Below are 24609 nucleotides of genomic sequence, written 5' to 3' on the forward strand. Positions count from 1 at the left end.
ACTTAACAAAGTGGCTTGTTCTAGCAACCTCACCAAAGTCACTGACCCCAGTTAGAAGGAGGATTGTCTTTATTGTCATGCAAGAAAAGAGAGGGTCTGGGTAGTTGAGGAACATTACAATTGGCTTCTGAGAAAAGTGGGTTGGCATTCAGGTGTGACTGATCACACCACTCTCTGACAATTAAGGAATGTTACTTGTGTTATAGGACTCAGCTGCCTCTTATAATCTTGCTTAGAAAATCAGAACTATCTTGTTAGTTGTCCCCTTGGGGGAGATCAAACCAAGCCTAATTGAACAAGGACAGGCAAGGACATATAACTTATCTCTGGGGACAGGGGAGGTACCAGGCTAAGATAGTAGGGACTCACAGAAAATAAGCAGATGTCCCCGGGGGTAACTGCATGAGTGATAATAGCACTTCCTTTCAATCATGCTTTTAAATCATTTCAGACTAGAAAAGACTACATTCTTGAACTTAACAGAGAAATGTGGCTTAACAAAATGGGGAATTGGGGGCACCTAGGTGGCGCAGTAGATAAAGCACTGGCCCTGGATTCAGGAGGACCTGAGTTCAAATCCAGACTATGACACTTGACACTTACTAGCTGTGTGACCTTGGGCAAGTTGCTTAACCCTCATTGCCCTGAAAAAAAGAAAAAGAAAAAAAAATGGGGAATAGAATCAATTACAGAATAGAATTAATTATCACATGATACAGAATAATTTTAATTTCCTCATTCCCCCTTGATTCACTGAGAAGCACTTCCTCAATGAATCGACTCCCTGCCCCTGGAGCCCCTCCCTCCCTCAGATTGGAGAGGATGGTGGGTAAACATTGCAGAGTTCCTCCCAGATCCTCCATTTAAAGGAAGATGCCCAGGGCAACCATCTCATCATTTTTCATTTGGCTGCAGGACTTCATGCCCCACACGTACCTTCCCCTTTTCAGCACCCTTTAATGTATTGTCCCCATTAAATAGTGAGCTCCTTGAGAGCATCTCCATGCTTAGCACAGAGCCTAGCACATAGTAGGTGCTTAATAAATTTTTATTAACCAACTGTCACTATTATAGAAAGCTTTTTTCCCCATCAAATGTGCATTTGATGAAGCCTTGCTGAATTCTTAAGTGATTTTTGAAATTACTTTCTTCCTGTTAAAATAGCAAATAATAAAAAGTTTGATTTACCAAAATGTGGTCTATATTAGACTTTTTTAGTATGTACCTATTGCAGGAATCAAAGCAGACCTTTTTTTTGGCATTCATTGTCATGAAATTTGACCAGAATAACAGGGATTGGATTACATTTCCAGCCCGGAGATGGTATCCAACACTTCTTAATATTTGAGAAGTTCTGGCTTCTTGAAATACACACTTGAGTACCTATAAATAAAATATCATTTTAAAAAGTGATGTTGGGCAGCTAGGTGGTGCAGTGGATAGAGCACTGGCCCTGGAGTCAGGAGGACCTGTGTTCAAAGCCAGCCTCAGACACTTAACCCTTACTAGCTGTGTGACCTTGGGCAAGTCACCCCAATTGCCTCACCAAAAAAAACCCCCAAAACAAAAAAAACAAAAGTGATGTTGCTCATTTTTATAAAAATCTAGTTTTATGCTCCCCCATGATCACACATGTTAACACCACCTTGTGGATATGAATACAATGAATTCTATTAAGCACTGTGTAACAGGTTCTTGAGCTCAGATCCATGAAGTTTTTTTTAATAGTTTAGTTATAATTTTTTTCTTCATAATCTTATGTATTTGATTTTATGCAATTAAAAGCATTATTTTTAAAAGGTCCATCTGTTTCACTAGTTTGCCAAAGAAGTCTCTTACCCAAAAAAGTTTAAGGAAGGAAACAAGTATTTATTAAGTACCTACTATATTCCAGGCATTGTACTAAGCTCTTTACAAATATTATCTCATCTGATCCTTACAAGAACCTTAGGAGATAAGTGTTATTATTCCCATTTTACAGTTGAGGAAACTGAGATAGATAGAAGTTTCATGACTTGCCCAGGGTAACTCATCTAGAAAGTGTCTGAGCTTGGATTTGATGTTAAGTCTTCCTAACTCCCTTGCTATATGCCTAATGTATTAATGAGTCCCCATCCATTTTATAGTCAGTCTCTCTGAATATTGTGGCCAAATAGTGTCTCTCTGTCATTCTGTCTTTATTTTTAGTATTCAAGGACCTGTGATTTCATTTGGGGTGGTTCTTCCCTCCACAAAGACTGAAACTTTTCCATGTCTCTATCTATGCCTCAATAAATGGTCTTTAGAAAATGCTGAGGCCCCCTACAGTCAACCTGACAATGGTCATGTCCAAACTTAGCTAGAATGGCCATAAGACAATAGATTTAGAGCTAGAAGGGATCTTAGAGACCATAGAATCCAACTCCCTCATGTTACTGATGAGGAAACTGAGACTGCAATAGATTAAGTGACTTACCTAGGGTAGCACAGCTAATTCAAGTACCTGAGGCAGAATTCAAATTCATTTCTTCCTGATGCCAAATTCACCACTCTATCCACTCAGATGACAGACATATTAGACTATCACTCAAAACATTTCTTGCTTGGTAGGATCTATCAGAAACAGGAATACTGACATGCCCTTGAAGAACACAGAATCACCTTCCTCTCCTTATATATAAAAGGTGATGAAGAGGGTTGTTAAGAGGCAACGTGAGAAGACCTGACCTTACCACAGATAATTACTAGTTGTGTGACTAACTTATTCTCTCTGGGACTCAATTTCCTTATCTTTAAAACGTGAGGGTTGGACTTAATTGTCCCTAAGGTGCCTTCCCTCTCTGGGATGATTATCATATTTCCTCTGCTCAATTTTATGAGTCCCTCAGCCAATTGATAAGTCTTTGGGTGGCGACATTTTGTAGAAGAGGGCAGCTCCTATGGAGTTACACCTGTGCCCAAGCTTCTTGCTAAGAAAATACAATAAACTCCTCCTATTGGTTCCCAGCGTCCAGGGCTACCAATAAGTAGTGACTGAGAATCAAGGGAATTGGATTCTTATGGAAGTTACTTACAGACTACCCTCACTCAGCAGTTCATAAGACTGGATTGTGAAGCAGTTCCACCACTTTTAACCACTTCATTTTACTGTATTTTCTCTCCCTTGGACTTTCATGTGTTCAGCAGGAAGGGAGTGCAAAGGATCTTACACTACAATGAAGTATGAGTAGGACTTTATAATGCACAGTTATTAATTTAAATACATATATATGTATGTGCAACACATCAGTTTAAATAATCTAAAATTCTATATTTTTTCCAAATGTTATATTTATGGAGAAAAGGTAGCACTGATTTAGAAGTGGGAGGAATTTTAGAGGTTAGAGGTTAATTAATCCAGCCCTCTCGTTTTCTCATTTAGATGAGGAAATTGAGACATACAGAGATTAAGTGACTTGCCCAAAGTCACACAGGTGATAAGTAACAGAGACAGAATTCAAACCCAGCTGCTGTAACTAAGGCAGGATGATTAAGGCTTTGCTCCAGAGCACTGAAATTTATAGGATGCTGACAGTACTTATAGTCCTTCAAAATGGCAACAACTGAATTTAGTTCCTAGTTAACAAGAATAATTTGTTAGGAAGAATTGGAAACTGCCAAGTAACACATTTTCTCCCCATACTTCTAGTTGGCCATATTAGAGAACTTCTCTGAGTTCAACCCCAAGCATTTCTTATCCCTAACCATCCGACGCCCTGTTCCACTCACCTCCACACCCCAACTATGGCAGTCTTCTCAGTAGAAGCCTTTTAGTGTCCAGCTCTCTCCTTCTCCTGCCCAAAGAGAGGCATACTTGGATCTATTATTTAAAAAAAAAAAACTAGTTTCAGGGTACACAATTGATGTGTCTTGCTCCACATGCAGGTTTTGTTACTTGTCCCCTTATAACCATGTTCAAACCCCTGGTCCTCTGAGTCTAAAAACTCTTTCCACCATACCATGCTTAAACTGGATTTTTATTTGTTGAAAGTTTGTTGAAAGGTTTTTAGTTGAGTGGTGAGCTACCTGCATGCACATATAAGAATTCACGACCTCAAGCCCAAGCCTAGTATGATTTCAGATGACACACTGAGATCTCAAAAGGGCATCAGAAAGTTCAATGTAGCAAATGCATTTTGATACACAGAATATAAAAGAAGTTGGAAGACAAATAAATCACTAAAAATCATCAGCACAACATCCATTTCTGGATCTTTTTCTAGTATAATTATATTTAGATAGAGGAAGAATCTATGTTATTGGGTTTTTTTTAAAGGAAGTGGGTCTGACAATAACTGTGGGTGGCTTCACTGCTTATTTCCTAAAGCACTCAAGACTGCAAAATAAAAATGAAGCTATAATTTGAAATTCTCTGTGATGCTGCCAGGTTTTACTGCATCATGCTTTATTGTGGTTTGATATCTCTTATCTAGTCTGCCTACTAGCAGTGACTATGTCTCAGCAAAGTTTCAATGACATCAAGCTATAACATTTTTACTCCACTAATAAGTTTGTCATTGTGCTTTGTATACAGTAATAAAAGCACTACAGAGAAACATATTATCGAATGCTATTGTTTACTCAGTCAAGGATAAGGAAAAATGGTAAGGAAGGAGATGGTAGAGGAAATAAATAAATATGCCCCTTTTCAATAAAAGTAACAAAAATTTCAACATCACTTTTTTTTCTTTGCTATTTCTAAAAATTCAGCATGTACTTGTTCCACCTAATCTATCCAGATAAAAAGACAAGCATCCCATTGAAGAAGAGAATTAAAATACATAGCAGCTACTCATCTGTAAGAGGAGCAATATCCTAACCCCTACCTACCCTCATGCAAATTAAGCTAGTTTTTCCTTGAAAGGTGGAGAGACTGTCCTTGAGACTGAGTTGGATGCTAAAAGCCCAGGATGTTGACATCACTTCCTGATCACCATGTTATAGACAGATTTAACTAAGTCTCTAGAACAGGGCTTCTTGGCCCAGGATCTGTAAACTCGATTGCTTTTATTATTATGTGTTAATATTATATACGAGGATTATAGGTTATATCTATATCAATAGAATTGGTTTCTATTGTAAACCTATGTATTTTATTTTATGTATTTAAAAACATTGTTTTGAAAGGGAGTTCATAGACCATCAGACTGCCAAAGGGGTCCTTGACACAAAAAAAAGTTAAGAATCCCTGATCTAGAAAGAGTTGGATAGCAGTAGCAGAGAATCATGTCAGAAGAGCAGATGTGGTAGACAACTGGGCAAATATATATGAGAAGGATGGAAGTGTATTAGGTTTGCATCTTGAGCAATGGCCCAAGGTAGACTGTTCCTTAACATTATCTTTCCTCTCCTGGAGGTCCAAGTCACTACATACCTTGTGAATGACCAGGAAACAGACAGTCAGCCACTCTGACCCACTCTCTTAAGACAAGCATTGGTGGGCTCCCTCCTGAGCAACAGCCTAGATGTCTGTATATGTGAACACAATCTAATCCCATCTCCATCTCTTTTCCCTTATTTTTCTCTTTCTATGCTCTGTGTAGTTCAGAGTTTCTAGGCCTACTATATGGTTTTCAGATTCCAGTGAAACCTAATACAATTCCATCCTTCTTATATATATGTTTGTTTGGCAGTTTTTGAACTGTAAATTGGGAATAGTACTAGCACTTACCTTGCAGAGTTATGGATGAAATGAGATCATATTTGTAAAGCACATAGCACAGTGCCTGGCTTGTAGTACAAATGCTAGCTATTATTATTATCATACATTTGGGGAGAAACTGGGAAATTATTGTGGCATATGAGAGAGGGGGAACTAATAAGTAATAATAGTATTCAATATATCCTTTTTATGCTAATAGTTATGCTACTTAACTAGGCTTATCTCTCTTGCTTCTCCTAAATTACAAACTCCTACAGCCAGTACTGTGTCTTTTTAATGCTACATAGAGTTCTACAGTCTCCTGTTCTACATAGTTTGTCAGACATACAGAAGGTGCTCAATAAATAATTTCTGGGAACTAAGACACCTTTAGTTTCCAGAGTCAAGGAAACTATATCTGTATCTTCTTCCCAAGACCTAAGTCTGATGAATGCATAAATGTCCCTTTCCTCCCATGTCTCAATCATTAACAAACATGGGAAACTAGAGTTAGTCTATAGGGACAAGTAACCCCTCAAATCTGTATCCAACTAGGAAGGGCAAACACCTCTCCCTTTGAACTCTCTCTATCTGTGGAAAGATCACAGGGGCCAATTATTGAGGGAATCTACTCCAGAAGACAGGTCTCCCTGCACACAGCCTAGCAGCTGATAAGTTAAAGACACTTTGTGATGCTATGACTGGATCTGTGCTGCCAGGAAAGAAAGAGGACTGCTTGTCCAGCCATCCAGGGCTGGACTCTAACCAAGGTTCCTCCCTCCACCCCTCTCCAATACAATTTGGACAGCAGTCTACACACAAACCTCGGGCTAACTCTCCAAGCCCTATCCAAGGTTATGTTACCAAGCCCTCCACATCACAGCATCTTTCCTGCTTAGACATATGACTGCTAAAAACAAGGGCTCCATATTGAAAGGGACAGCTCTCCAAAGCTACCACCACTCCCACTTCATTGCAGATTCAATTATTTCCACCATCCCACAAATCTATCATCTCCTGGGTAATTTCATCAGTTTGACCTATGTCGAAATACAGAAAAGAAATGCTTCACTGCAGAGCCCCACACCAGAGCCTGGGGCTTCTGCTCCCTGATTTCCATCATCAAGAATTCCCTCAACATTTCCAGAGCTTTATCCTAAGTTACTGCATCAGAGAGTTCTTTAGGCCCTTGCAAGGCCATTTCACAAGAAAATGGTGGATCAATGCATGTTCAGCAATCCCTTTTGAACTTGTATTGACAAAGGGTGGACAGAGGCCTTTTGTTTTCCAGTAGATCAAAGGAGAAAGATCAGGCAGCCCTTACTGGGAGAAATGCTCTGAAAGTCACTGCCTTTCATGTTAGTGATTCCACAGCATAGTTAGGAAAGCTAAAACAAAAGATGTCTGCACAGTATGACAGATAAACCAACCCTCATCCTATCCCTCCTTTCATCAGTCTCCTGAAATCATCCCCACCAGACACACACACCCCACCACAACAACAACAACGAGGACAACGACAATGACAAAAAAATACTCTTGAAGATTATCAGGCCTCTGCTACCAAATCCAACAATTTAATCCAACAAGCATTTATTAAGTACCCATTATATGCAAGTCACAGGGGTAGATACTGGGTCACACACAAAAAAATACCAAAAAAAATCCCTGCCTGCCCTCAAGAAGCTTACATTTTGGGGGATGAAGCAAGGGGAATGGGGAAGCAGGACTACAATAGGTAAATAGTTAAGTATGGACAAGATTATTTGAGGAAGAGACAGCACTAACATCTAGCAAAATCTCTTATCCAAATACAAATTTAAGTTTCTCAGGTCACAAGATTTCTAAGTTTATATTAAACCACAAAGGCAGAGAAATCATTTCTCTAATTCTTTAATTGAGTTCCTCAATCTCATAGGAATTCTCTCTATAAATGTTCATATCATATCCATCCACACCTTTCTTATCATCCTGTGTAATTTCTGTCCATAGTCATTCAGAAATCCTTCAACATACTGGAAATCTTCCTCTAGGTCTTTTAATATTTCATGGATACCACTACACTCAGCCTGTCCAAATGTTATTCCTGGCTCTCAAAAAGAGGCCCATATCATTTCCCAGTCATTTGGACCAGACCTATAAGATCATTGTTACTGGAAACTCCCAATGAAAAAGCTTCTTCTACCCATACAGATAGACACCTGCTCTTCAGATTATAATCTTGGAAAATTCCCTGGGCCAAGGAGAGTGGAGAGACTTGCCCAGGGTCACACAGCCTGTATGTGTAAACTCTGGACTGGAACCTAGTCTTCATGATTCTGAGGTTAGCTCCTTATCTACTATGCTGTGCTGCCTCTGCCCCCCACACATACCCCTACTTATAACATCTTCTATGCCACTTTTTACCTCCAAGTCATCATCTGTGGTTGTCATTTTTCATGTGCCAAACACCTTTCCATTTTTCTGTGCATTACTCATGGTCCTGATTATTCTGAGATCATCGTACACTATGAATCACAACCACATAGCATAGCTGGGAGAATACACACAGATGGGCTTTTGTGTTAAGGAGCAGAATGTCATCATTTTAAGAGCTGTGAAATTTCCCAAATCTATTACAGTCTGCTTTCTTTTTCCTATTCAATTCTGGGGCCCAATTTAAGTTTACAAGCATTTTCTAGGTACCAACTCTGGAAAAGACATGGATAGAAAACAGACTACATGCAGAGGAGGAGGATGAAACAAGACCAGAAAGGTAAGTTGGAATCCAATTGCAGGGAGCCTAAAATGCCTGGCTAGGGCACTTAAATTGTATCCTAGAGCCAATAGAGGGCAACTAAAGGTTTTTGAGTGACGGAGTTTCATGACTAGAACTCAGGAAGATTATTTTGGCAGCTCTATAGAGACCAGTTGGAGAGCAAACAGATTAGAGAAATGGAGACCAATTAGGAGACATTTACAATAGTCTAGCAAAATGTTTCAGGAGGCCTGAACTAAGACCATGATTATGTGAGCAGAGAGAAGGGGTTGGATGTGAAACATGTAATGAAGGCAGAATCAGGATTGGGCAACTGATTGAATAAGGAAGGTAAGGGAGAGAGTACACATTTAACTGACAGGGGATATTAATATCTTCAGAAAAAACAGGGACGTTTGGAAGAGGGGGAGGTTTAGTTTGAAGATAATTGGTTCCAATTCAAACACATTGATTTGGGAGGATTTAAATTATTTTTTTAAGATTCTGAACTTAAACACTAAATAAAAGTGGCATTTCCACATACTTAGTAAAACAGAAAAAGAGGATTGTACTGTGAATCTTTATTATGTACAACTTTCATTTCCTTTAAAGTATATAATATATTCAATATGTAACAAAGTTATACAGCTTGTCTGTGTTTCCTTCTGGCCTTCCTTATGTTCTCTTCTATACCTTTTCTTTTTTTTTCTTCTTTTATTTCTTTTTTTTTTTTTGGTGGGGCAATGAGGGTTAAGTGACTTGCCCAGGGTCACACAGCTAGTAAGTGTCAAATGTCTGAGGTCACATTTGAACTCAGGTCCTCCTGAATCCAAGGCCAGTGCTTTATCCACTGTGCCACCTAGCTGCCCCCTCTTCTATACCTTTTCAAAACATGTGTCAATGATCCTCTTTTCTTCCTTTTTGTTTTTCAGAGAAGGGAAGGAAAGACAAAGGAAGGAGAAAGAAGGTAAAGAAAGGGAAGAGAAAGACAGGAAAGGGAGAATTCTTGTGGCAACTATGTATGGATAGTGATGCAAAAGAAATCACCACACTGGCCATGTTTGAAAATGCACGTCTCATTTTGTTCCTTGAGCCTCTCTATCATAAAGTAAACTTCATCTTTGCAATATTTTGATATTGAAATAGGATTGATAGGATATGCAGGTAGAAATGTCTATGAAACAGCAATTCAGGCCTGAAATTCAGAAGAGTGATCAGCAGCATACGTATAGGGTTTATCGATCTGTGAGGAGATGGTCATTGAACCCATGGGAACAAAGTCACCAAGGGAGGAAATGTAAAGAGTGATGGAGATACTAAGATAGAACAAAGATTTAGAAGACACTAATTGCTCATGGGGCAGGAAGTAGACAATAAAGCATCAAGGAAGATGAGAAGTCAGAAGTGAAATGCAGCGCAAAGATTTGGAATCAGACTGCCTGATTTGAAGAATAAGTTCTGCCACCTTCATGCCTGTGGGCAAATCACTTAGTATTATCTTCCTGGATCTTTCTCCTCTAAGAAATGTCTAAGAGGCTGGTCTAGATGGCTTCTATGGCATCTTCCATCTCTAGTTCTGTGAAGTAGTAAATATTCAGGAATGGAGAGAGGCTTAGGGCATTATAGGGGATAGAGATTGGAAGGAGGACGAAAGCTTAAGGAAGGTCCATCAGACTCAACAAGGCAACCTTTGATAGAGTGTTTTTGGCAAAGTGGCTAGGTCAGAAGCCAGAGGTTGAGAAGTGAGGGTGCTGATGAAGAAGTGGAAGCAGAGGGTATCTAAGATCTAGACAAAGAAAGGGAGGAGAAAGAGCAAGAGCTTGAGGGGGTGGCAGGTTTTCATGATATGGAAGATCTGGATATATATGGCGCCCAGAGTCTCCTGTCTGCTCCTCCCTTGCTTTGTAGAGTTAAAGGATTCTTGCTGCCCAGTAGTAGGAGTGGTGAGTAAAAGCATCAAAGTTAGGCAGCAAGGGAGGAGTAAGTACTTACTGGGCTTTGATGTCCTGGATTAGAGAGACAGAGGAGCTGTGATATATCTCCCAGATACCATCAGAAACAGGAACTAATTGCATCAAATTCATAGACACTGAGAGGGTGAAGTGTGATGGAGAGTGGATCAGGGATTTTCTCTCCATATCAGCTCTGTCAGAGATTACTCTAGAGACAGGACCTTGAATAGAAAGGCACTGCATCCCAAGTCTATGCTGAGGGAGTGGGGGGAGGAAATGAACATTTATAAAGCATCTTCTACTTGCCAGGCACTGTGCTAAGCACTTTTTTAGAAATATTATCTCATTTGATCCTCACAACAACCCCTTGAGTTAGGGGCCATTATCATCATCCCCATTTTACTGAGGCATAGGTTAAGTATCCAGAATCACATTTGAACTCAGGTCTTCCTGTCTCTGGGCCCTGCACTTTATCTCCACTGTGGCACCAGACACCTCAGCTAGTAGCTATGAGGAAAAGAAATCAAGTCCAGAGTTTCCAAGTCTTTGCCTAATGACCCTTGTTGTGGAGCTACTATGGAGAGCACAGATGCTAAGCAAAAATGAAGTGGTCATCACCTAAAACTCTGTACACTGTCTGGAAACAGCCCAGGTCCAGAAGAAGATGCAGAAAGGCAGCTAAAAGATTGAAGTTTTATTATTCATTCTTTTGTTGTTTTAATTTTTCCTACGTTACATTTTCTATCTGCAGATAAGCTTATTCTTTCCATTCGTGTGGGTAAGCAACTCCATTATGTCAAAATCAGGTGACTAGGACTCAGTGAAATATATAACAAGTTCAGGGGACAGAGATTACCACAGGGAGTTAATGCCCCCTTCTAGTCATCAGCACCCTGAGACAAAATCCTATTCTCCCTACACTAATTATGGCTCTGCCGGCTTAGTAGTGCCATAAGCTTCCAGATCTTGTATACTCCACTGACCTAACCTTCAAGAATCTATGGTGGGGGGGCGGCTAGGTGGCGCAGTGGATAGAGCACCGGCCCTGGATTCAGAAGTACCTGAGTTCAAATCCGGCCTCAGACACTTAACACTTATTAGCTGTGTGACCCTGGGCAAGTCACTTAACCCAAATTGCCTTGCTAAAAAAAAAAAAAAAAAAAAAAGAATCTATGGTGGGGGGGTGGCTAGGTAGCACAGTGGATAAAGCACCAACCCTGGATTCAGGAGTACCTGAGTTCAAATCCGGCCTCAGACACTTACCAGCTGTGTGACCCTGGGCAAGTCACTTAACCCCCATTGCCCTACAAAAAAACAAAAACAACAACAAAAAAATCTATGGTGACCTGAACATCACAGTGAGGCATTAGGAAGCATCAGCCTTCCTAAAACAAATCAGCTCAACAGCCTACAATATAAAAGAAATATTTTATAACCCCAAAAGACTGAACTGGCTTACATGTGGAGGGTCTGAGAGCAAAATCACCATCAGAAAAGAGAGGGCTCAAAGGACAGTGATTTTTGATAAAAGAAAAAGATGAAATGCTATTGATCTGCTGTATTCTGCTATACTACTTTAGGTATTTTGTAATGCACTGACATTGGAGATTGAATAGAATAGCTTTCTGTGGGCTCTTTGCACGTGAAATCTGAAAATAGCATATTCTGAGAATATGTCTGATAATAACTGAAATGATATATGGCCACTTAGCAGAAGAAACCAAAGAAAAGAAACAAAAGGATGGAGTTTCTGGTTTCATATTCTTTCACTGACATTCACCATTCTTCCATAATGAATAAAGAAGTCAAAAATTAAATCAAGATAAACACAGTTTGAGCTTTGGTAATATGTCAACAAAAACAAAGGTCTATGGGGGCAGCTAGATGGTACTTTGGATAAAGCACCGGCCCTGGATTCAGGAGGACCTGAGTTCAAATCTGGCCTCAGACACTTGATACTTACTAGCTATGTGACCCTGGCCAAGTCACTTAACCCTCATTGCCCCACAAAAACAAAAACAAAAACAAAGGTCTACTGCTATAAGACATATATCCAAATCATAAAAACCTCCCAATACTTGTCAAAATAGATAACTACTCCATGCTTCCAGGGATTCATATGTGCACAAATGAAACAGAAAAAAAAAACCTAAAAGATGATGGTGGTAGTGGTATTAATGATGGTAGTGGTAGTGGTGGTTGTAATGGTGGTGGTGGTGGTGGTGATGATGATGATGATGACGATTCCAATAGAGGTAGCTAGATGGCAGGATGGATAAAGCACTGGAACTAAAATCAGAAACACCTGAGTTCAAATGTAGCCTCAGACACCAGCTGTGTCACTCTGGGTAAATCACTTGACCTTTGTTAGCCTTAGTTTCTTCAACTGTGAAATGGGAAAAACAGCACCTAGTTCCCAGGGTTATTATAAAGGACAAATAAAATAATATTTATAAAGTGCCTAGCATGTAGTAAGTGCTATATAAACGCTAGCTGTTTTTATTACTGCTTTATTACATATAACCAAGAACTGTGAAATTGATCTAGAAATAGAACTACCAAAACTCAGAAAGTCTATGAATGAATCCATTCAATGTCAGGGGACATTTGTCTATCCATCCATTTGTGAGAATCAGGATGTCACACCGCCCCCCTGCTGAGAAAGACATTGTAAGAACCAGGGCAACACCCCCCTGAGGAGAAAGCATGTGACTAGCATCCAGAAGTTACATCTACTCATAGAACTGTTACATCTATTCATAGAACCACCTGTAAGTCATGTCAATCAATGGTACCAGCCAATTAGTTTGGAGCTGTGTGTAGGGACCAACCCCTTTTGAGGTCCCACAGGGAGCTTCTGCTCTAGGAGAACAAGGGATCTTGCTTTCAGTTGGAGGTCGAGGTAGCAGCTGCAGGGCCTTGGTTTTTCTTTCTGAACTCCACGTGTTCTTCCTCTTTCTTTTGCTAACTTCTCATATACTTTAATAAATTCTTAATGCCCAAAAACTGGTGCTATAAGCTTCTAATTTAAGGCAACCATACATTAGATTTTAGTCATAACAGTTAGATTTTAAACATCACACATTTAAATAATTCTTCCTGGGGTATCATATAATTAGACTGATCTTGTAAACTGAGATTAAGGGTATGGTAGAAAAGCCAACGAGAATAGCCTTATGAACAAACCATGTAGATGCTCGCAAGAAACAAATTCAGGGTAGAATTTCCCCTTGTTTGTTCCAACACATTTTGAAGGATGAAATTCTCAATGCCAAGTCAAGAAATTACCAACCATTCTGCTTTGGGCAGAGAAAAAGCTCCAGCAGATGTCTGGATAATTGGATTTCAATTGTTACTACATCCTACCTCTGTGCCAGATTTATGATTGGTTTTCCAATTCTTAGTCTACTTCCTCTCTCTGTCTAGGTAGTCTGTATTATACTATAAAAACTACATCACTTGAATTTCTTCCTCCATTTATATTCATGCAAAGGCTTCCCTCCTGATCCTTTATTCCTGGATTCCTTCACATGAATATATCTCCTAATGGGGGCAGCTAGATGGCGCAGTGGATAGAGCACCGGCCCTGGAGTCAGGAGTACCTGAGTTCACATCCGGCCTCAGACACTTGACACTTACTAGCTGTGTGACCCTGGGCAAGTCACTTAACCCCAATTGCCTCACTAAAAAAAAAAAAATATCTCCTAAGCATATCATGCTGATTGGCTAATATGACAAAAAAGGAAAATAATAAATGTTGGAGAAGCTGTGGAAAAATTGGAACACTAATGCATTGTTGATGGAGCTGGGGACTGATCCAACCATTCTGGAGAGCAATTTGGAACTATGCCCAAAGGGCTATAAAGCTGTGCATACCCTTTGACCCAGTGGTACCACTACTAGGTCAGTATCCCAAAGAGACCATAGAAAATGGAAAAGGACCCACATGTACAAAAATATTTATAGTAGTTCTCTTTGTGGTGGCAAAGAATTGGAAATCAAGGAAATGCCCATCAATAGGGGAATGGCTAAACAAGGTGTGGTATATCAATGTAATGGAATACTATTGTTCTGTGAGAAATGATGAGCAGGAGGAGTTCAGAGAAACCTGGAAGGACTTACATGAACAGATGCTTACTAAGAGGAGCAAAACCAGGAGAACATTGTACACAATATCAACAACATTGTGTAATGAACAATGGGGATAGACTTGGCTCTTCTCAGCAGTGCAACGATCCAAAATAGTTTCAAAGAACTCATGATAGAAAATGTTCTCAACATGCAGAAAAAAGAACTGTGAATTATGAATGCAGATTGAACCATACTGTTTCTACTTTTGGACTGTTTTTTCCTTCATTTTTGAGCTTTTTCCCTTGAGCTCTGATTCTTCTTTCACAAGATGACTAATGTAGAAATATGTATAATGGGATTGTACATATACAACCTATATCAGACTGCTTTCCGTTTTGGGGAAGAGGGAGGGAAGGGAAGGTGGGAGAAACAAATGTTGAAAACTATCCTTATATGTAACTGGAAAATAATTAAATCCATTTTTAAAAAAATAAACATACCATGCTACTCATCCCTCATCCCTTTTTACCTCCAGTTTTGTTTTTAATATGTTATATCCTTCCAGGGCCATATTCAAGTCAATCGATCGATCAATCAATCAATCAATCTTGGTTCCAAAGGTTTGTCATGCCGGGGTGGGAGTGGGGATAAGCTCCCACTCTCTATAAAATGCTCCAATAGCATGCGGCTCAAATAGCCTCTGACAACCGAAGCCCAACTCCTGGCCTTCTCATGGCAGAACTGTTTCTACTAACAGGAGAAGGGGCGAAGGAGAGTCACTGGCGCCTTAAAACCAGTCTCTTCGGGCAGGTGGGGCTCATTAGCCTTGGCAGGCAACTCGCCTAGGGGAAGGGAAACCTGATTTTAAACCTCCGCTGCCTTGCGGCTATACCCATATATAGGAAAGGCTTTGGGAGTTAACCCTGAGGAAAAATCAGGAGTCGGAGTCCCTTAGGCAGTTGGATTTTGGATATCACATCCCTCTGGCAACTTCTGTGGTGGCACTGGTGCCAAACTGTATTGGCTCTGCCTCTCCTTTGGATCCACCAATGTTGAAGAGAGGGAAAACCTGCTGCATGGGCAACAGCTTGTTTTCCAATTGGTCCACCCAGGCCAGCGCCCTGGAGAGGACACTCCAGCTACTCCTCATGGGGTAGATACAACATGAGATGTGGCAGTTACCAGTTATAAGTCACTTAGGAGCTACGGCTCCCATATCGGACTGCACAGCCACACTGTGGCCTGTGGCTCTTCAAGGCGCTGATCCATGGTCGTCTGCGACTGATGGAGGCCCACTATAAAGCAAGTAGTGCCTACCCTCAAGGAACTTATCTTCTAAGAGGAGAACAAAAAGCATATATGGAAGTATATTCAGAATACATACCAAGTGAATTTTCGAAGGAGCTGTACTAGCAGATGAGGGTACTAGTAATGCTTTCATGTAGAAGGTGGCACTGGATCTGGGTCTTGTGGTTTTGTCTCACCAGGTTTCAGAGCTATCTGTGAGGTCAAATTCCCCTTATTACAGAAGAATTTCTAGTTCATTTTCTTTTGAGTCAAACTCTATACATTTGTAGACAAACAAATAAAGCCATGGGTTTTATTCACTTTTTTCTCTCCAATGAGCTTTCATGTGCCTCTGTTACCATCTATAAGCATGTGCAACTCACAAGTGGGTCTCACAGCTACAAGGGCAGTATTTCTCAGGTCCTATTGTATACCCATACTGAAATCACAGTCTATAATCAGTATCAATATGCTGGATAACTTCAAAGGATATAGAGGGAATAATGATCAACAGGTAGAATCTACCTGCTAATTTATATAGTTATAATCTTAAGCTCAGGTGGTATACAAAATGCTCTGTTTGACATTCAAAGTCCTCCCTAACCTAGCTTCCTCCTATTTTTCTGGTCTTCTTACGCCTTACTCCCCAACAAACACTCTTCAATCCAGTGACACTGGCCTCCTGGATAGTCTACAAATAAGGCAGTCCATCTGGGCTCCAAACATTTTCTCTCAATGTCACCCATGCCTGGAACTTTCTCTCTCTCTCCTTCTGACTACTGACCTCTATGTCTTCCTTTAAGTCCAAACTAAAATTGCAGTTTTTAACTGGAAGCCTTCCCCAACACCTCTTAATTAGTTCCTATTTATTCTTTGTGCACTCAATGAAACCTCTGAGGCTAAAATGCAACCAAATATGGATCAATTCTCTGCCACTTGTGCTAATTTTAGCCTGATGATTAACACTAAGAAAACACCAGTCAGCACAACACCATCCATACAAGGAACCATAGAATCCAGCAAATGGAGAAATATTGAATGCTGTGGATAAGTTCACTTACATTGTATACAGAAATGTACATATAGATGATGAGATTGTTGCACACATTGCCAGAGCTAGCTCAGTGGTTGGGAGGCTCCAAAGGAAAGTGGAAGAGAAGAGGTATTACTATCTACCAAGACTTAGTGTGGTTGCCTGATCAAGTATAATCCCACTGCAGTTTAGCGCTCCAGAGCTCGTGATGTTCCAGCCCCAATCCCTGCAGCAGCAGGGACCACAGGCATATGCCATCATGCCCAGCCAATGCTAATGATCAGACTGGCCATAAAGTTCCTACCAGATGGAACACATTTTGGTGCTGCTAATAGGAGTAAACTAGGACTGGGTCTGAGACCCAGTTTGCAACTACATCGGAGAGTGGTGTTGAGTTGCAAAGCCCTTAATCTTTATGTGAGAGTTGTGTAACTCCTGGGATGGTTTTTTTTTTCTGGTAGATGCCTTTATCCACTATGGAAAGCAAAGTGCTAGGAAGACCCACTTATCTTATCAGTCTGTGTTACAGAATTTGTCAGAGCAAGAAGTAGAAGTCAGTTATCACTTGGAAACTTCCTTTGACAAGGCTGGTACATACAGTGCAGAGCTGATGAGTCTTATCTGAGTGTTTTTCCAGTCATACCATGGACACTGAGAGATAATTTTGCATAGCGGATAGAAGGTCAGAAGACCTGCATTCAAATTCTGCCTCTGATACATATGGGCTATGTGATTATGAGCAAGTCACTTACCTTCTAATAGCCATGACCAGCTCTCTATGATTATAAATTATCCCTGTGATAGTTAAATCCTAAGGTTGGGCCACTCGCAAACTGTATATAAGACATAATACCCAGGAATAACAGAGTGTGCTGTCACTGGAGGTTAACACCTCCATCTGAGGTGGTAACCAGCCCTGAAAGCTAACCTCCATGACTCCAAGGTCAAAGGATTTTTAGGCATGGCAGAATTTTTAAAATATATTCCTCAAAAATCTGCTTTGCATGATTGCACATGTGTAACCTGTATCAAATTACTTACCATCTCAGGGAGGGGAGACAAGGAGGGAGAATTTGGAACTCAACATTTTTTAAATGAATGTTAAAAATTGTTTTACATGTAATTGGGGGGAATACAATATTAACAAAGAACATATTCCCCCAGATTACAAACAATTTTTGAACCTCGAAAGTAATGGAGAATCAAGAAAGTAAAAGGAAAAAAGAAGGAAGAGGAAAACAGAGACCAGTAAAGAGGAAGAAAAAAGGAAAAGGAAAATTAGTGTTGTTTTCTTAATTACTCACTTGCTAGTAATTGCTTATCACTTTCAGTAAGTTGGTCATGTTTGTTTTGTTTCACAAAATTATTCCATGATGGTTTACTTAACATATTAAATTGCTAAACTTGAAATCCTTTCCCTTGCCTTTACCCCCAACACAAGCCCCTAGTCCTAGGCTATCCCAGGACCTAACCAGGACAGTCAAGGAAAGGGAGGAACTTAGCCATCATTCACGGTACCCTTCTCCCCTTTGCTTCCCCCAGTGGAGATCACTCAGAACCCATCTGGGTTACTTGATTACATTGACTTGGAGAGAGTTCACAAATTCTATTCCTTTCAACAAAATGGAAGACCACCAGGCCTTACCATCTACCTTGCCTCTATGCCCTAAAAACCCCTGATTCTGTCATCTGACTTACTAATAGGATCTCAGAAATCATTGACTTTGGCAGCTTCCGTGACCTTAGGACATCTGGTTTGTTCTATCTTCTTTGCAGCCAAACTTCCTTTTATGTGATGTCTCCCCTCAGCTAAAGTGTAAACCCCTTGAGAGTTTTATGTGTCATCTTCCCCAATTAGAGTATAAACCCCAAAACTTTGGCAAAGATTTTTCATAATAACCACCTCTCAGAGGAGTTCCAAAATTTATCTCTCAGATAAGTTCCTTAACATTCGGTGCAATATCATCTCATTCTAAACACTCTAGTGTTTAATCCATGATCCAATGATTGTCCAGAATGCCCCATCACCCCATTAAATCACACTGTTTCCTGAAATAACTTTAAGCATTATCTTTTTTTCCTAACTACAACGTGAGTGAGACCAGTGGCTGGTATAATGTCTCAATTTCACGATCTAACCTACAGATCATTTAGCAAATCAGTGGGAAGCTAGGAGCAAACTCCCAGTTCCTCTGATTCTCAGCCCAATTTTTTTTTATTCCAATCTGGGGTTATGCCACATGCTCTAAATATATTTCCGTGCTTGGTACACTTCCTGGGCTCACATATTATCCACACTGCTTCCATTTCAAGATGATTGCCAGCTTTTTTCTTTTTTTTCCGAAGAGAAAATTATTCATTGATATTCTCTATGGCAAATCCAATCCTCCCAGAGCCTACCAAAATGGCAGGATAAAGAAGGGAGGAATGAATGAATCTTCCTGAAAATGAGTCTATGAAGGATCATCATTTTGTAGTTAAAACACTTGTGACACAGCAAAGCTCTTACAAAGAAGAATATTTACATCAATAGAGAATCACAAATATGCAAACACATTCACCCTGACTCAGGAGAGGCATAATCTTCCTCCTCTGCACCACCTTAGTCTCTGGGGAAAGTAAAGATACCTTTCATAGTTTAGCTCAGTTCCCTTAAAGCACAGTCCCAGATACAAGTCCAATTTCTCACACACACACACAAACACACACACACACACACCCCTACCTTCGATGGGGTTTGAGTCCCCTGGCTTCTCAGTACTTTGATGCTGAGATGACTAATTGTACAGCCTCACCTGCAATCCTGGCTCCAAGGTCTCCATGGCTTGAATTCCCAGTTCATAAGGATCGCCTCTTGCCTCTGACACAGAACAAACAACACAGGACAGAAACAAGCATCCCCAAGCCCATGTCTCAGAGCTAAGTAAAAGAGAGGTAAGTAGGGGAAGGAGACTCCCTCCCCTCTTACCTGTTCAGTTCATGGCCTCCCCTAGGTGTGGAAGCTAAGAGCACAGCCAAAAAGATGGTGGAAAAGAGAGACTGGTTCAGTCTCACTAGTTTTATCTACCTACCTACCTATATAATTTTTGATTTATAGAATAAAATAAGCATTTCCATGACAGTATAATTTTAAAAGATGATTGCACATGGAACTGCAAATCTTTTATGTACAAACTTGCTATTCCTTTTAAATATATAATAAAGTTATCATGTAAATTTCTTTTTTTCCCCACCTCCCTGCCCCCGGGCATTAGACACAAATAGGTATGTGGGGAGAGAGAGAGAGAGAGAGAGAGAGAGAGAGAGAGAGAGAGAGAGAGAGAGAGAGACCCATGTATACATACATATATATTTATATACATACAAACATATACTTTCAAATGCCAGCTCACATATTTATTAGATGTGGGATCTTGGCCAGGTCAATTTATCTCTTTGAGTCTACTTTCTTTATCAATGAAATAGGATGATAATAATAATAATTATGGTGATGATGATATTCACATTATCTACCTTTTAGGTTTGGGAGGAAAGCACTTACATAAATTTCAAATCAGCATAGAAATGGGAGCTAGAGCAAGTGAAGCTCAACTTTAAAGAAGAGAGGCAACTAGGTGGTGCAGTGGATAAAGCACCGGCCCTGGATTCATGAGGACCTGAGTTCAAATCCAACCTTAGACACTTGACACTTACTAGCTGTGTGATCCTGGGTAAGTCACTTAACCCCCATTGCCCCCGCAAAAAGAAGAAGAAAGAAGAAGAACAAGATATCTGGTAACCATATCCCAATGTTGCTGTTATTGTTCAGTTGTGTCCAACTCTTTATGATCCCATTTGGGGTTTTCTTGGCAAAGATACTGGAGTTGTTTGCCATTTCCTTCTCCAGCACATTTTACAGATAAGGAAACTGAGGAAAACAAAGCTAAGTGTAGAGATACACGGCAAGTATCTGAGGTCAGATTTCAGCTGAGGGCTTCATGATTCCAGGTATGGCATTCTATATACTGTACCATCTAGCTGCACCCAGCAGATCCTAATACTTGCTCTCAAGTAATTTTAATCTTTATAGTTATTGATTTTTGACATCAAGGTTGTATTACATCCTTAGTAAACAAGGCTGTTATGTGGGTTATTGAAATGTTCTTATCTGGAATTAATGGTTTAGTCTTTTCCTGATGAGTAACCTCAATTGTATAATATTTTACCATTACCCTATAAAGGGAAGACAAACCTGAACAGTAAGCATCTGGGGTTTTTTTTGTTTTGTTTTTGTTTTGTTTTATTTTGGTTTTTGTGGGGCAATGAGGGCTAAGTGACTTGCCCAGGGTCACACAGCTAGTAAGTGTCAAGTGTCTGAGGCCAGATTTGAACTCAGGTCCTCCTGAATCCAGGGCTGGTGTTCTATCCACTGCTCCACCTAACTGCCCCCATAAGCATCTGTTTTGACCTGTTTTATGAAAATGGAGTTTCCATATGCATCAGTAAAAGAAAAATGTATTCATACACTCACATACATATGCAAAATAATGGATCTTTTGAAGTATAGTGAATTAGTAGATGTCTCTGCAATCTTGAGCCATTGGCCATGTTACAAAAAATTTGTGTGAATACATGAAAACTTCAATGTTGAAATCAAGTCAGGTGTATATGTGTGTGTATAGACTTTATTGGGATCCCTTATCAGCCCCCCCACCATACTAATAAGATTCTTTTCCCATTAAATCTATATCCATATCCAAAGGGGGGATGGATAGATATCCGTTCTAGGATCTGGCCTACATTTTTTCCAAGGGAGACTGTCTCAAAAGGAATTTTTATATTTGTGGGAGCCTTCTCTTACCTATGTCCAAGAGAGATATCAGGCTAGATTGAGTTTCTTCTACCATATATGTAACATGTAAATCTAGGAGTAAAACACTTTAGAAAGGTCCAGAACATAGGCTATGTACACTGAGTTCTATAAGGAGGAAGGTAATGGTTAGTTTAATATCTCCAGTTTAGTTTCTTTACACCAAACTCTGGTTACACAAATAGTGAATATACCTATTTATTCAATCAAAACAGTAAAGAGAAGGCAGCTAGGTGGCGCAGTGGATAGAGCACCGGCCCTGGAGTCAGGAGTACCTGAGTTCAAATCCAGACTCAGACACTTAACACTTACTAGCTGTGTGACCCTGGGCAAGTCACTTAACCCCAATTGCCTCACTAAAAAAAAAAAAAAACAGTAAAGAGAAATCAGGAAAGATGCATCAATTAGAACAGGCCAAATAATAATACTGCTCAATAATAGTAAAGGAGCTATTGGATTGGAAGTGAGATAAACATCTCGACTCAAAAGAAGGATACAGGGAACCATCTATCTAAGGGGAATCTATTCTCAGTAATCTCTAGAGTTGCAAGTTCTGGAAATGAGGGGACATGATGAAGTCCAACTTGGTCACATGTCAGCAGTTCTGGGGGTTCCCATTAATCATTCAAAACCTTTTCTCTCTCAAACCATCCTTCCCCAAGAGCTTTTCCTAAGTGTCCTCCAACAATCTTCTTTATGCAGGTATCCAGTATTGTGTTCAGCATTCTCTAAATCAGTAGTGTGGGGACCAATTTTTAATTGGGGAGTGTTAGCTAAGCGGCTTGTGGCAATATTGGGGCAAGAAAGGAGATCGGCAATCTCCCTCAAAACAGAACAGGATTTATTTTAACAAGAACGAACTTAAAAAAAAAAAACACAAACAAGATCAGTAGGATCATGGGAAAGGAAATAAAATGGGGAAAGGGAAATTATACAACCTCAAAAGATACCACCTCCCAGGAATCAACTGAGAACACCAGAACTCCTGTAGTTCCAGCCTCCCACTAGAATTCCCAATTCTCCTCCCCCAATCCCAGAAAAACCCCACACAGCCCCAGCAAATGGGATGACTGCTCTGACAGTCACATGACTACCCTCATTAGGCTTCCAATCATTATAATTTTGCGAGGCCCATCTACGCGTGGGCGAGTGGTGATGATGTGAGGTGCCAGCGCCATGGCAATAGCTAGAACCAGCGGTTTGCAGAGCCCCAGGCCAGTACTCGCCAAGGCATAAAAACCTCAAATAACTAATTCTTTAGAGTAGTCACATCTCCCTTACATACGTACCACAGCAATGTCCCTCTAGAAAAACTGCCCATCTTACCTCAGCAGAAGGGAGTGTAACAATAATATGGAGAAATACTGCAGACCACTAGCTTTGGGTCAATCAAATGCTAAATGATATCATTGAACCCCATGCTATACAAATATGTCTATCAATTGCTAGATATGTCAGCCAGGTATTCATTCAGTGGCTACCTTCTTTATGAATCTGATGCTCTGCAAAGGTAGTTCATTACCTGAAACTGTCCAAATGCATACTTCTTAGGTTGGGCTACTATGGAATTGTGGGAAATAGCTCTGTTTATTGTAGAAATATAATTGATGGGTAGAAATGTAATTTATGGATGGATTGTGTGCTTGTTCAGATTTGAAATCTTTATTCCATGCTACTCTTTATTCTAGGTAAAGGAGGGCCCCAGCTGTTTTTTATCTATTGTTAGCATTAAGCACCTACTGTGTGCTGGAACTGTGCTAAACCTCAGAATCATCAATCGTCATCCAGCATCCATAATCCATCATCATTCATCGTCCTCCTCTTCTTATCATCACCATCATCTTTCATTATTTTTGCTCTGGATCACTGTAAATCAGAACTGAGGTAATGTATAATTCTTGAGTATGGTTCGATCTTTTCAAAGGACAATCTCCTTGAGCCAGGTATAGGTTTAGAACTTATAACATTTAAAAGATTGAGATACGTGTTTTCTTAGTATTTGACACTTTGCTTAAACAAAATACTGTACAGTATGTGTTCTATAAATTTAGATACAATCCTCTCATCTTACAGATTAGAAAACAGAGGCTTAGTGATGTTTCTAATGTTATATAAGAAGTAACTTACAAAGATGAAATTTGAACCTAGATACTCTAACTCCAAGTTCAGTGTTCTTTATCACCGTCCCCCTTGGTTCCTGAACTAGGAACCCCTGAGGCAATCCCTGGTTGGAATTTTTCTCTCAAGCTTGTTTTCACTCCACTTCAAAGGTGGGAAAGGCTATGTCTATCAATTTAGTAACTTGGGTGACTGGTCAGTTGTGGCTAACAAACAAACAGGGAGATGTTTTCCATAAAATGCTTGGAAGGACATAGTACTTGGGTCTTTAGATCTAGTTGGAAGATAGCACCTTTCATGTGTTCATACTCTCCTATCATTGTGGGACTGAAAACATGGCTGACAGAAGGCAGTTCATTTTTCCTGCCTATCCAATTACCACCTGGAAAAAGGGAGTTCCTCCCCAGGGTCCAGCATCGCACCTTCCAAATTGAACATTTGATCTGAAACTGGTTTGTTTGCTGAGCTGTCATATCAGATTTGTGATTATGTCATTTCAGTTTCCTATATACCCTTTTCTTGTCTTATTTACTATCAGTACAATATCACCTGAGAATAGTTGCTTCTCAAAATCTTAACTGTCTATTTGGAAATTCCACATCCATTTAAAACTATTTACTATCTATGTGATATTGGCAAGTCATTTAGCATTGCTGTGTCTGAATTTATTCAGGAATAAAGGAAGAAGTAGAAATTAATCAACTTAAAGGCAGCTTTATCTAGGTGATACTATGCATAGAGCACTGCACCTAGAATAAGAACACCTGATACTCATACGCATACATGTGCATATGCCATGATAACTAGATTGAAAGTTTACCTAGATTGATAGTTTACCTAGATTTCAAGAAATCATCTCACAAAATCTCCCATGTATTCCTTATAGAGTAGGTAAAAATGTAG

The sequence above is a fragment of the Dromiciops gliroides genome, chromosome 3 (assembly GCF_019393635.1).
Source record: "Dromiciops gliroides isolate mDroGli1 chromosome 3, mDroGli1.pri, whole genome shotgun sequence".
NCBI lineage: Eukaryota > Metazoa > Chordata > Mammalia > Microbiotheria > Microbiotheriidae > Dromiciops > Dromiciops gliroides.